Source organism: Dermochelys coriacea, chromosome 12, assembly GCF_009764565.3.
Source record: "Dermochelys coriacea isolate rDerCor1 chromosome 12, rDerCor1.pri.v4, whole genome shotgun sequence".
In the NCBI taxonomy this organism is placed as follows: Eukaryota; Metazoa; Chordata; order Testudines; family Dermochelyidae; genus Dermochelys; species Dermochelys coriacea.
Genome location: NC_050079.1, coordinates 6,200,185 through 6,213,961, shown reverse-complemented (window position 1 = coordinate 6,213,961; position 13,777 = coordinate 6,200,185). Strand labels below are relative to the sequence as shown.

General features: G+C 51.3%; 1 protein-coding gene across 8 annotated transcripts in view; it reads right to left on the bottom strand.

Moving 5' to 3' along the window:
* The window catches only part of RANBP10 (RAN binding protein 10), a 170,115-nt gene that overhangs the window by 38,116 nt on the left and 118,222 nt on the right, over positions 1-13,777 (bottom strand). For 2 of the 8 annotated variants that reach the window (XM_038368105.2, XM_038368108.2), the window contains exon 1: positions 2,430-2,692. The exons of the other annotated variants lie outside the window; for them this stretch is intronic. The gene's annotated coding sequence lies outside the window, so the exon portion shown is untranslated. Of the gene's footprint in view, positions 1-2,429; positions 2,693-13,777 lie in introns of those variants that run through there. 8 annotated transcript variants of the gene reach the window in all.

Below are 13,777 nucleotides of genomic sequence, written 5' to 3'. Positions count from 1 at the left end.
GCAATGGGATACAAGTTAGAAATGTTTATGGCCAAAGTGTTTCCATCTTCCGTAAAATCTAAATATTAGGAATTTTTTAATAGTCATTTTTAGTGACACCTAAATGCCAGGATTTCTGCTATCAGAAAAGTGCTCTGTTGATATTCTTCACTGCACAAAAGCTTATGATTTCTACAGATTCCTTCTGGAATGCAGAAAAAATGGAGCATCACCACTCTCTCACCTGGATGCCGTGCAATTTGGGGGACAACTTAATGAAGTAGTGAGGTAAATAAATTCCAGAGCACAAGGCAGAACTGCTGTGAAATTCAACTCCAAATGCTGGTCTGAGCAAGTGAGGGCAGTGGTATTGATTCTCCATTGTAACAAAGGAAAGGGATCTGCGATCACAATTCCAAGGGGAGATAGTTAAGCAAGCTGTGCGACCCAGTATGAACCCTTTCATGCTTCGCTTACTCTGTGCAGTGAGTGAAACAGCATCTTTGCTTCAATGCACTTTAGAGGGTGATGGCCTCACACAGTGCTCCTTCACTTACCCAGAAGCTGTGCCTCTCTGCTTTCTGGCTAAAATGCAGAGCAGACCAGTTCAACATAGGATAGTCTCTCTGTGGGAACTAGATTCTGTCTTGGTAGAGGATGGACTGTATGATCAAAAGGTCTTTGCTTACCACTATCACAATCATTAATAATCTCTGAAGTGCTCCAAAATGTGGGGGGAAAAAAACTAATGAGCTTCCAAGCATCAGAGATGCTAGCTAGATATACAATGTAGAAACACCTGTCTACATTCAAGAAGGAGCTTTAACTAGTTAGGAAACATCCAGCAGGGATGCAAGAAGGAAAGCTGATGAAAGCTTTCTGCCACTCATTTCTACACACGTCACACTGAGGAGAATGCTAAGTGAAACATGCAGAAAAACTGCAGGGCTAAAGCTCAGAGGCCACTCCTGGATCCATGTGAAATCAAGCAGATTCCTTAAGAAATCTTTCCTACAAAAGGACAGACAATCCAATCAGATTGTCCTGCAAACTCAGAAAGCAGCCTGGGCTGGAATGGATGTCTCCGAGCAGCCTTTGAAAGAGCAGCAAAAACTATTCAGGAAAACAATTAAGGGATATGACAGAAGTGTTCTTTGCTAACAGCCCTGGAACATCCTTCTGTTCACTTAGCCACATGGGAAGTGGTTAGCGCATGAGGATGCTACTCCCTTGTGGTACAGCTGCTCCTTCAGGCATTTGAAAAACTGTGTCACTGCAAGGTGCATCTCAGGACAGAAGGGTTCCTAGCTATACACACAAGAACAGAAGCTGCCATGTGTACAGGCAGCAATGAAGCAAACTGAAAAATTCAGCAAAGGCAAGTGAAGGCTGATGCATTGTCCTTACCTTCCCCCATTGCTCCAGAAGGCAGCCTGGCTGCTCAAGCTAGCCAGTTATTTGGGCCCGGGCCTCAATGTTATTACAACATGGCATTTTTGTATTAAAGTTTGTTAAAAATAAAAATTAAACTTTTCATTATAATGTCAAACTGTATTTGCCCAATCACGCCCCCGATAAGCCCTTTTGGGAGCTGGTCTAGTGTTCCAGACAATGCACTGCTAGTTGAAATGGGAAAGCAGGTGGCAATCTGACTGTGACATTGTCCATGACAAATAGCTATTTCTGTGGGAAGGAAATCAAGATGAGCACAGCTCCAACTAACCCCCTTGTACCAGTGTAAACAGAGATTTCATCCATAATTTTACTCAAAGACACTTCCCCTTTCCACAGCTCCATACAGGCAATGCACATAGTAATCAGGAGATCTCCAAGCCAAGTCCTCCCCTCCCCTTCAGCCAAAAGTGACCATGTGTTCTGCCTCAGAGTTAGAGGCAATCTCCACAGTTGGTTCCAGACACCTTTGTTACAGAGACTAATCCACAACTTCATGTACACAGAGAAGGGTTTAAGTGACATGGACCTCAGACAGCTGCCTTCACCCCTTACTATCTACATCCCGCCTTTCTGCTCATGTCTGAATAGCCAATTATTATTAATAGTAATCATGATTTGTATTAGCGTAGCGTCTAAGAGCCCCAGTCCTGGATCAGAACCCCATCGTGCTAGGTGCTGTGCAGACAGAACAAAAAAATGCTCCCTACCCAAGGGCCCTCGAATCTATGTAAACCTGCTCTCCTCCATCCCAGGGGTTCCTCCTCAATTCATGCAGGACACCCCAAAACACTGCTCCCATGACATAGTGCTAGCTTTCTACTTGGGAAAGGTGTTAGCAAATTCCTTTGGCTTTGGCTTCCAGGCAGGTGGCAATCTCACTGCCAGCGATGACCTGGAGGGAGTGCCAGTGGAAGCAACACAGGACACACCACACTCTGCCAAGACGGACCCTTCAGAGAGCAGGCTACGAATGCTAATTGTAATTAAAGACTTACCTGTGAGCCGTCGCTGGGCTGAGCCAAACAGCTGCTATTCTATCAGACTACTTGGGCAAAGCCACTGGGCAGGAACAAAGCTCAGCCAGGTTTCATGCATCTCCACCAATTTGATGCAGTCCAATTGCCAAGACTTGGTTTGAAGAGCGGGCTCTTTTCATCCTATTGCCACTGTTCTCCAGAAGTGGCCTGTGAAGCTTGTTAGCTAACCTGCCAAAACTGAGTGAAGCCAGAGGGTAGGAGGGTGATCTGGTCCATGACAATTTCAGTTTGTTACTGGGGGAGGGGGAGGTCTCTCACAGCCAATGTCTTCAGGTTGGAGCATTCACAGGGAAGGCCTGGGAATAAGGTGCATTAATATTAATGCTCATTAGTTCTATGCCTCATCTGCATAACATGCTGAGAGTACAATCCCTCCTGTCTGCCCGTGACACTGCATCTGGCAAACAGCATCAAACCAGTGAAACAGCTTTTGCCATTAACTGGCAAAACAAGCAGCATGTTTGCATCCTGTCCAGTTCCATTTGCTGCTGTGCACCTCTCCATGCCCTGACTTTACTTTAGCCATTCTAGGAGCTGTGCAGAGATTACATTTGTCCACCCGAGAACGTGTGTTTTCCCCAAGCATCGGCATTGTAAATCAGACAGATTGGAGGAAGCGTCTTCAGCTAGAACTCTCAAAGAGGAGGACGTGCTATTTTCATAATCCCAGTGACCTCATCCAGCTGGGACCTGAGCACCCCATTACAGAGTCAAAGAATTGAAACACTTCTCCAGAACGCCTTGAGCGTACTGTTCCATTTGGCCACTTCTATTGCATACAAAGGTTTATAACTTAGCCATATCCTCTTGCCACTTCCGCAGAAATTAAACTCTGCCTCCTGGTTGAAGCCCTGATGTTCATTCCTCTCATATCCCCATGTTAAGGTTTCTTCCCCACTCTGAACTCTAGAGTACAGATGTGGGGACCTGAATGAAAAAACCCCTAAGCTTATTTTTACCAGCTTCGGTTAAAACTTCCCCAAGGTACAAACTATTTTACCTTTTGCCCTTGGACTTTATTGCTGCCACCACCAAGCATCTAACAAATATATAACAGGTAAAGAGCCCGCTTGGAAACGTATTTCCCTCCAAAATCCTCCCAAACCCTACACCCCCTTTCCTGGGGAAGGTTTGATAACAATCCTCACCAATTTGCATAGGTGAACACAGACCTAAACCCTTGGATCTTAAGAACAATGAAAAAACAATCAGGTTCTTAAAAGAAGAATTTTAATTGAAGAAAAAGTAAAAGAATCACCTCTGTAAAATCAGGATGGTAAATACCTTACAGGGTAATCAGATTCAAAACAGAGAATTCCTCTAGGCAAAACATTAAGTTACAAAAAGACACACAAACAGGAATCTACATTCCATTCAGCACAGCTTATTTTCTCAGCCATTTAAACAAAACAGAATCTAACGCATATCTAACTAGATTGCTTATTAACCTTTTACAGGAGTTCTGACCTGCATTCCTGCTCTTGTCTCGGCAAAAAAAAAAAAAAAAAAACCCACACAGCCAGAGAGAACCTTTGTTTCTCCCCCGCTCCAGCTTTGAAAGTATCTCGTCTCCTCTTTGGTCATTTTGGTCAGGTGCCAGCAAGGTTATCCTAGCTTCTTAACCCTTTACAGGTGAAAGGGTTTTTCTTCTGGCCAGGAGGGATTTAAAGATGTTTACCCTTCCCTTTATATTTATGACACCCCACCTCCCCTGATTTACACCCGCCAGCTCTGGGCCATGTGTAGCTGTCACCTTCCTTTTGTTTGACACTCTTTTTGGAAAGTGTCAATGCTGAGATATAAAAATGGTTTCTTCCAGGTCTTGAAATGACCATGCAAAAAACAGTTCTCACTTGAGGTCCCCAACTAAGTTTTCTAGCACCAATTGGAATGTCCAGAATTAATGACATGTATCTCTTCCCCTAAGATGGTGCTGAGACATTAGCTCCCAAGTCATTCCTGACAGAAAGGTCACAATGAAAGGTTACAGAAAGCATGGAAGACCAAGGAAGGGTGCCAAGAGAGAAAGTTTCAACGAAAACAAAAGAATGAGTTTAAACTTACAGGAAGGTGCAAATGGGAAGATGTAGGCAGAGCACTGGCCTGCCAGGCCCATATGTCTGGCAGGAATACTATCCCTTTGCTAGGGCCTTCCCAGAAGATCTCAATCCATCTGTGACAACCAATTGTTCTCCTCTCAGTTTGTGGCTCTGTCACCCTTCTCCAAGTCCCTCCACCCCAAACAGATAATTCTCTGGCTTGCTCTTACCCTTCAAGTTTTGGCTCCTCTCTACCTATCCCACCTTCTCTTTTATCACAAGGTTGGCTCCTGCCTTCGCTCTGCTAACAATGCTGTCCTCAATTGACTGATTTCCCCAAACCACCCCGTATCAGTGAGAAAAGCTGCTGGTCAATCTAGGAAGCCATCTCCTTAATCCTCCTTCAAATCCCTCCTTGTAACTCTCTTCTGCAGTGCAGACCAAAAACTGCACTCTGGTAACTGCTAGACAGGCAGCAAGCTGTGATTACTGCTCCTGATCAGCTAATCATATCATTACCCAGTCTCAGCCTGCCTGGGTCACTGCACTAATCATATTGTTACCCAGTCTCAGCCTGCCTGGGTCATTCATCTTTTGTGTCTTGTGTTACACTGGGTAAGTGCTACAATAGCCCCATTTTTCAGATGAGGAAACCAATGATCAGAGAGGTTACCCCAGTGACTTGCCTAAAGTCACAGAGCAATGCAGGGCTGGGAAGAGAATCTAGGGCTTTTGAGTTCCAGTTCTATACCTTCACCACAGGCACCTTCCTCCTTTCTTACAGCAGTACTATACAACTACCAGCACAAAGGAAGACCCTGCCTTCTGGGTAAAGAGTGAAATTACAATATTTCAGTTAGATACAAGCAGCATCCAGAACAGGCTGAATGTCAGGGGCCTTCAGACTGTACTATCAGCACAAACAGGTACCAAGACACTCCTGGAGGGGCGCAGAATAGTAGCTGGCTATTCCCTGGAACATCTGTGAGCCCTCCTGGGAGAGCGGCATTATTCCTATTCATTAGAGAAGGGACCTACAGCTTCAGTGTGTGCCAAGGAAACAGTGCACTGCTCCTTTTCTGGGTCAGTCTCCAGCTTACACAACACAGATCCTGGATTCTCAGTCTGTCATTAAGATAAGAGACAAGCAATATTTAGACTTCATTAGGATGCATCCCCAGGTGCTTAGGGGTCCCTGGCCTGCTGAAGGTGCTCGTTTTCCTCTGGCATCTGCTCCGCGCAGAAATCCATGTTCCACACCTTCCTGTCACAATCTCTCAGCCCATCTCCAGTGAAGAGCTTTGCCACGGTTGATAGGCTGCTTGAGCTTGTCATCACTTGGTGCTGAGAAATGTGTTTTCCCCAGCTCAAAGCACTGACTAATGGATGATTCTCCTCTTGACCTTGTGCTTCCTTCTCAAACAGCAACAGTTAGACACCAGTCACCATTAGCCTTTCTGGGTGAGACGTCTGTTCCATTTTCCCAGAGAAACACTACATGTTCTGCCAGCCTTTCTGAAGGGAGAGGTAGTAGCTGCTACTATTCTCTTCTGCCTTTAGCCAGGGTTTCTGCAAATCCACCACTGTGCCAAGCATCCCTTTGCTTGCCTCCTCTATACATCCCTCTGTGTGAGCCCAGAGAAGTGTTGGGACATGAACTGACAGTCTGTAGTCACAGCTGCAGCCTTTCCCACACACTGCTCACTCCTGCACTCAAGTCACATTCATGATGCCACCATATTCCACTAGCTCAGCAATAGGACACCCCGGATCAGCCTGACCCCATCTCCTAAAACAGCAGGCCGTGATGCCGATGACCTCTCTGGTCAGAGCTCTCTAGTCTGCTGAGAGAAGAATTTGAATCACTTCATTTTCCTCTCTTGCCTGACAGGAATTCACAACAAAAGAATCAGGCGGCTCAAGCTGGGATAATTTTGAATCAGCTATCACAAAATTTCCATGGAAGAAAAGTATTCTCGAAAGAACCTAGCAATGGAAATGAAGAGTGGGGAAGAGAAGTGCATCACCCTTTTAATCATCTCTACATGCATCCTGAGCAGAGCAGAATAGAACTCTTTGCGGAATACGAGGCACAGAATCAGGGGATTTTTAATAACTGAGTCTGATGTGAAAGTCACTGATAACCTGCTTCCCTTGTTTTGTCGTATCTGCTCGGCCAGTGAAGTGTGACATTGCTGCATCACAGCATGGACACGAGTGAAATGACGACAGGAACAACTGTAAGGTTTACCCCACATCCTCTCCGCTCTGCAGATCCCCTTTCGATCTGGTGCTGATACTAACGCATTAAACTGTAGACTCAGTCCCTTTCCAGCCATTACTTTTTCATTATGGAAGAACGCAGAGGCATGGATGCAGTTGTGTCAAGTGAAGGAAAATACCTTCCCTCGCTGCAATGCACTAATTGAAGCTTACACAGGTGTCTCTCATCCACAACGGCTTCCACATCCTCCTCGCTTTCCGTGATAAGCCCTCGATCATCAGTGCTCTGAAACTAATTGAAACTCACACTATAATTCAGCGCCACATTAGGATTTTGTAACCACCACCAATGATTTGCTGGAGGGGGAATTAATGATGCTGGACTGGAAAAATACAGAAGTGGGAACTCACCATTTGAACAAAGAAGAAACTGGGAACAAATAAGCCTGAAGCACGCAAGGACAGTGAGAGAAGTGATCAAGAGGAAGTGAGTCACAACTCTGGATAGGGAGTGCAGGAGAAGCTGGAGTAGTTCTCCCATAGTCAGCTACAAGATAGAGAGGCTACCTGAATCCCTGGGGGTCAGGTTAGCCACCTCATGATGTTACTCCAGCACATGCATACATGAACAAAACTAATCAAAGCACAGACTTAGTGAAATATCCTAAATTACTATCATAACTGGGACCCTCTAGCTGAAGTGACAGGCTCAAAAATTCACTTCTTCCAAGTTAGGGGTGTCACTGGTTTTGCTTCCCAGGCGGTCTTTAGGTTGATGTTTAAATTAATTTAAAATCCTGGCAAAAAGGCAAGTGTCCCAATAAATATTGCTTTTACTCAACCTGCCTCCTCTCCAGGGATGGCTTGTGGTGCTCCTAGTCTACATTGTCAGCTGTCAGTTTCACACACCTTTGAGCTGTCTCCGCAGCACAGGGCTGATGAGAGACCAGATCAGAAAAGGCTTGAGTGCAGTCAGAAAACTGGGCTTTTCCCTAATGTTTATTTGCCACGGAATGCTTCTCTCCCCACCTTTGACTGGTTTGTTAATGTCCCACACCAGAAGCCTTAGTTATGGCCCCATCATTTTTAAATATAAAGCATCATTTGTATGGCATCACAGCTGGTCAGGTTGGCAAAACCCCCAGAAAGCCACTCAGACACACTATCTTAGCCGTGGCTAGGGCTGCAGTGGTCTGAACGCAATGGCTCCAATTGCCATCTCTGAATGCCACAGAGCAAATTTTAAACAGATTCTTCCACTTGGCCCTGAGGGAAGTCGCTCTGGATTGCTGCCGCATGGAGAAGGGCGGCAAAGCAACAGGATTGGAAACTGACTGGGCAGTGAAAGACAGACTGGGAAGGCACGTGGGGTTCCACAAAAAAAGGCCTGTGACTGGGCCACATTTCCCATCAACCCCTCTGTGACACATGAAGGGTGGGGGAGGGGGCTCCCTTTTGTGGCACCCAGCCAGCCAGCCAGCTAGCTACAAAATCCCTGTTAGCAGTTGTTCTCTACTTGCTTTACCTGTAAAGGGTAAAAAAGCCCACAGGTAAAAGGAAGGGCGTGGGCACCTGACCAAAAGAGACAATGGGAAGGCTAGAACTTTTAAAATTGGGAAGAAACTTTCCCTTTGTTGGTCTGTTGTTCTCTAGAGAGAGGACACGCAGAGCATCAATGCTGTAAGAAGCTTTAAGCCAGGTATGAAAAATCATCAAATCATACCTCGAAACTACTTATTTGAAACCCCAGATATGTAAGTAGATCAGGGAATGTCTAGGAAGACACAATTAGGTTTATCTCTTGTGATGGGGCAAGGCCAGATGGCTATGGAAGAGTAGTCCTTTTGGGATCTGGGAAGTGGGCGGGCGAAGCCCATCCTCTGCTAAAAGGATCCCCCCCAGCCTAGAAGGGGGATCCACAGGACCTAGATTCGAATTAATTCCGGGGGACAACTAATTAAATAACAGGGACAGGAATGTGGTCAAAGGGTCAAACGAAGGGAACCGGACGGGGACACCGAGCAGAGAACCCCGGACAGCATCCACTGCTCCTCAAAGGGGTCAAGGGAGTCAGAGGACGCCGCCCAGAGGAACTCTGCCCGGATACGTGAACGGACCGAGGATTGGAAATAGGCCCCACAGTCACAGGAGACTCCATCGGCCAACCTCTTCACTCTGGTTTTATAGATGGCCATTTTAGCTAGGGCCAGGAAGAGGTTGACCAGTAGATCCCGTGACTTTGTGGGGCCACGGATAGGGAGTGCATAAATAAGAAGGTGAAGGGAAAAGTGCAACCAAAAGCGTAATAAAATATTGGTGAGAAGCTGGAATAGGGGCTGCAGCCTGCACACTCCAGGTATATATGTGCCAGGGTTTCCCTCAAGCCGCAAAAGGGGCAGGTGTCTGGGATTGAGGTGAACCGCGCCAAGTACACGCCCGTGCTCACGGCTCCGTGAAGGAGCCGCCAACTGACATCCCCGGCGGGCCTTGGAACTAAGGTGGAATATAGGCTGGCCCACCGGGGCTCCTCTCCATCCAAAGGTGGCAGGAGGTCCCGCCATTTTGTATCGGGGCGGGACAGGAGGGTGAAGGCGTGAAGAGTGTAGAGCACGAACGTGTATAGATGTTTTCTTGGCACAATTTGAAAGCAGACCGGCTGCATTTTGTGCAGCCAGCTTACAGTGAAGGGGTGAGGGGGTCGGTTGGGTCCACGGGCAGTGGTCCAATTAAAAGGTCCAGCGGGCCTGGGGTAGGGGGTGGGCGGGGCATGCCCTCGTGCAGGACCCGGTCGAGATGAACTCGAGCAGCAGGCGACAAAACGGCCTTCATCTCCTGAAGAATGCGCCGGGGAGTACAAGGTCTGGAAAGCCCCATGCGCTGAGCGAAGGTTAGGGGATCCAGCCAGTCTCCCCGGTCATAGTCCAGGAGATCTCCAACTCTTGTGACCTCTGCCAGGACCAACCTCTGGTGCACCGAGAGGGACTCCGCCCCGAACACAGAACTAGGGGTTGTGTAGCAGGGGCTCCGCAAGGAGATCTGCCCCCTCGGCGGCCGCCACGGACCTGGTGGTTGAAAAGCGTTTCCAGGTCCGGAAGAGGTCCTGGTAGAAGACCGGCAGCCCAGAGAGGTCTCGCGGAAGACCTCTCGGATGGAGATAAAGGAGCTGCCGGTCGTATCGGAGCCCTTGGAAGCGGTGCAGGAAGGCGTGCGCCAGTATGCTCCACGCCGGACTACCTGCAACATAGAGGAGCCTCTGCAGGGCCTGGAGACAGAAGACATGGACCTGAGTAAGCGGACATTTCAGGCCCTGCCCTCCCTCCTCCAGGGGTAGATGGAGAACCCCTGCAGGGACTCAGTGCAGTCCTGACCAAAGGAGCTCCAGAATCAATGTCCGGAGGTTGGCCAGAAAACCTGGGGTAGGGACCAGGGTGTTGAGCCGGTACCAGAGCACGGACAGGATTAATTGATTAAGCACCAGCGCTCTCCCTCGAAGGGAGAGGCACCGGAGTAGTCCTGTCCATTTCCAGAGCCGATCTGTTACCCCACTCTCTAAGTTCTGCCAGTTCTCTGGCGGAGACAGATGCGTGGCAGAAAGGTAAACGCCAAGATAGAGAAGCGGACCCGCGCTCCACCGGATGGCCTGAAGCGCGGGTGGGAGGGAGCTCGCCTGCCACCAGTCCCCTACCACGAAGCTAGAGCTCTTGACCCAGTTGACCCGCGCGGAGGAGGCTGCCGAAAAGATGGCCTGGCAAGCCTCCACCCGCGCCAAGTCGCCGGGATCCTGGACCATGAGGAGCACGTCATCATCGTACGCCGACAGGACCAGCCGCAGCTCCGGCTCCCGCAGCACCAACCCTGTCAACCTCCTTCGGAGGAGACAGAGGAAGGGCTCGATCGCCAGAGTGTACAGCTGGCTCGAGAGGGGGCACCCCTGCCGTACTCCTCGCCCGAAGCTGACCGGTTCGGTCAGGGTCCAGTTGAACCTGACCAGACACTCTGCGGAGGCGTACAGCGCCCGGAGAAAACCCACAAACTGGGATCCGAAGCCAAACGCTTGCAGAGTGCTCAGGAGATACCCGTGATCCACCCTGTCGAACGCCTTCTCCTGATCCAAGGACAGGAGGGCGAACGACAGACCATCCCTACACCCAAGTTCCAAAAGGTCCCGGACCAGATATAGGTTGTTGAAGATACTGCGGCCCGGGACGGTGTAGGTCTGGTCTGGGTGGATCACGTCCACCAGCACAGACCCTAGCCGCAGCGACAACTTTATAGTCCGTGCTGAGGAGCGAGACGGGACGCCAATTTCGTAAATCGCGGAGGTCCCCATTCTTCGGCAATAAGGCGAGCACGGCTCGCCTGCACGAAAGAGGGAGGACCCCGCTCTGCAAAGACTCGGCCCAGACGGTGACTAGGTCTGGGCCGAGGACGTCCCAGAACACGCGCTAGAACTCCACGGTCAGCCCGTCCATGGCCGGAGATTTATTGGTGGGCATGTGACGGAGGGCTTCCAAGAACTCGGTCAGAGTGAGAGGCAGCTCTAGCCAGCCTCGATCACTCGCGCTGACTGTAGGGAGCTCTTCCCAGAGCACTCTGCAAGCATTAGGATCAGTCGGATCCAGGGAGAAAAGGCTTGTGTAGAAGGCTCTTGCCCTCCCGCACATCTCCACCGGATCTGTGAGGGGGGTGCCATCTTCTGCCAGAAGGCAGATGACATGTTTCTTGGCCCCCCTCTTTTTCTCCAGGGCGTAGAAGAAGCAGGAGCCGCAATCCATCTCCCGCAGGAGACAGATGCGGGATCGAACAAAGGCCCGATGGTCCTCGAGGGTCTGGAGCTCCTCCCGCTTCTCCCGGCACAATCCGCAGAGGGGCGGATCCTCGGGGCTGGCGGCCAGACACCTCTCCAGCTCTAAGACCTCCCATTCCAACTGCTCTATCGCCGCATCCCTCCGTCGGCTGGCGCCCTGGGTGTAGTCACGGCAGAAGAGCCGGGCGCGCACCTTCCCTAGATCCCACCACCGCTGCGCCCAGGGAAAGGCACGCCGCTGCCCTCGCCAGGCCAGCCAGAACTCCCGGAAGGACGCCACGAAGCCCGCATCCTCCAACAAGCTGTTGTTGAAATGCTAATAGGCCAACCCTGGCCTCTCTGCACAGAGGGAGGCCGTCACGGTGGCTAAATGATGGTCAGAAAATGGGGCTGGCTGGATGCTGGAGGAGTGGGCTCGTGAAAGATGGAAACGTGATAAATAAATGCGGTCCAACCGGGAGTGGCTCGACCGATGGGCCTCCACCTGGACAAAGGTGAACGTGGAAGTGTCATCCGGGCAGTGGTCGCGCCAGACGTCCACCAGGGAGTGGCGTTGGACTATCTCCTGGAGGATGGCAGCAGCGGCCGGGCTCTGCTCGGTCCCCGAGCGGTCCCACTCCTCAAGGGTGATGTTGAAGTCCCCTCCCAGGACCAGGCACTCATGAGGATCCAAGGTGCCGAGGAAGGCGGATGCCTGCTGATAGAATTGCAGCCGCTCCGGGCTCGCTGCTGGGGCATAGATGTTGATGAGGTTGACTACCAACCCTTCCATGCGGACCCGGAGGTGCAGCAGGAGGCCCGGCACAGCCTCGGCGACCCCCAGCACCTCGGGCCGTAGGTCGGGGGAGAACAGGGTCGCCACTCCAGCCATACGAACTGTGAGATGGTTAAAGTAGACCCTGTCCCCCCAATCCAGCTGCCTTCGGCGGTCGGATCCGTATGGGTCTCCTGCAGGAAAACCACAGAGTACCCCCCCCGAAGGAAGGAGAGCACCTGGGACCTGCGGAGACCCATCCTACAGCTGCGGATGTTCAATGTTGCGATGGTAAGAGGTGCCATGAGGAGGGCTGGGGGGGATCCTCGCCGGCAGGGATGCTCACGGCTCCTGACAGGCCACGCAGCAGTCCGTGACCTACCTCGTAGGTGAGTAAGCAGTCACGGAAGAGGCGGACCTGCTGGTAGGCCGCGGCGCCCTGACTCCTGGTCCTTTTACCCCATGAGGGCCCTTGCGGCCCGGAGGATTTGATGAAAGTCCCCCCATCGCTGGAGAGCAAGCTGTACCTTGTTGCGGGAGCCACGGACATCTTCTAAAAACTCCCGCAACTCCTCTCGCAGCGCATGGGGGGCTGGGGTTACGATCTCCTGGTTACTCCCCAATGGGGCCCTTGATACAGCCCCGTGGCCCACCGAGACAGGCAGACAGGGTGCGGACCCCCGATGGGGCTCCTGATGGGTTGGCGTCACTAGGCCTACCTGGAACTCTGGGGCGATAGGGGGCGGCGGAGGGAGGATAGCAGCCCCTAGTGAGTCGGGACGGGTAAACACAAAGGCCGCTCCCTGGGGGTCATCTATTGGAAAAGGGAAGGAGACAGCCCCAGGGGCGGCAATAACATCTCGGGAGGTGGACAGGATAGGGACAGGGGCAGGGGCAGTATTAAAGGTGAGATTCTGGGCCGGGAGAGGGCTCTCAGTGATGCCGGGTGCAGGCTCTATGGTGGATTTGGCAGTCACGGCATCAGGAGGTGGACTCTCTTCTGTAGGGCCCTCTCCCAAAAAGGAGGTCGAATGCTCCTCACCAATGAGGGGTGCCTCGGTGGCTCAGGTCCCGGTTGCGTGGCACTGGCCGTCGCCTCAACAGGCTCGGCGGTTCTCAGCGGGGTGCCATCTGCAGCTGGGTTGATGGAGGAGTCCAGGGGCTCCTCGGAGGTGGGAGCGGAAGCAACGGTTAGGGGAGGGAGCATGGGGAGAGGGGAGCTGGAGTGAAGTCGCCCAGATCAAGGCCCGCTGGCATAGGGTCATCCTCCCCCTGGGTGACCAGGGTCAGAACCAGGGTCTCGATCTCCTCATATATGGACGGAAAATCATTTTCCGCCATGCCTGGATTCTCCCCGCTGGCACCTGAGGTTTCAGATAGCGCCAGGGCAGGGGGGGCTCCCTCGGCGGCCTCGGAGGGGAGGGTCTCCCGGGGAGGGGAGATACTGCCTTCCAGTGCTGTCACGTCTTCCCAGCCGGCACCG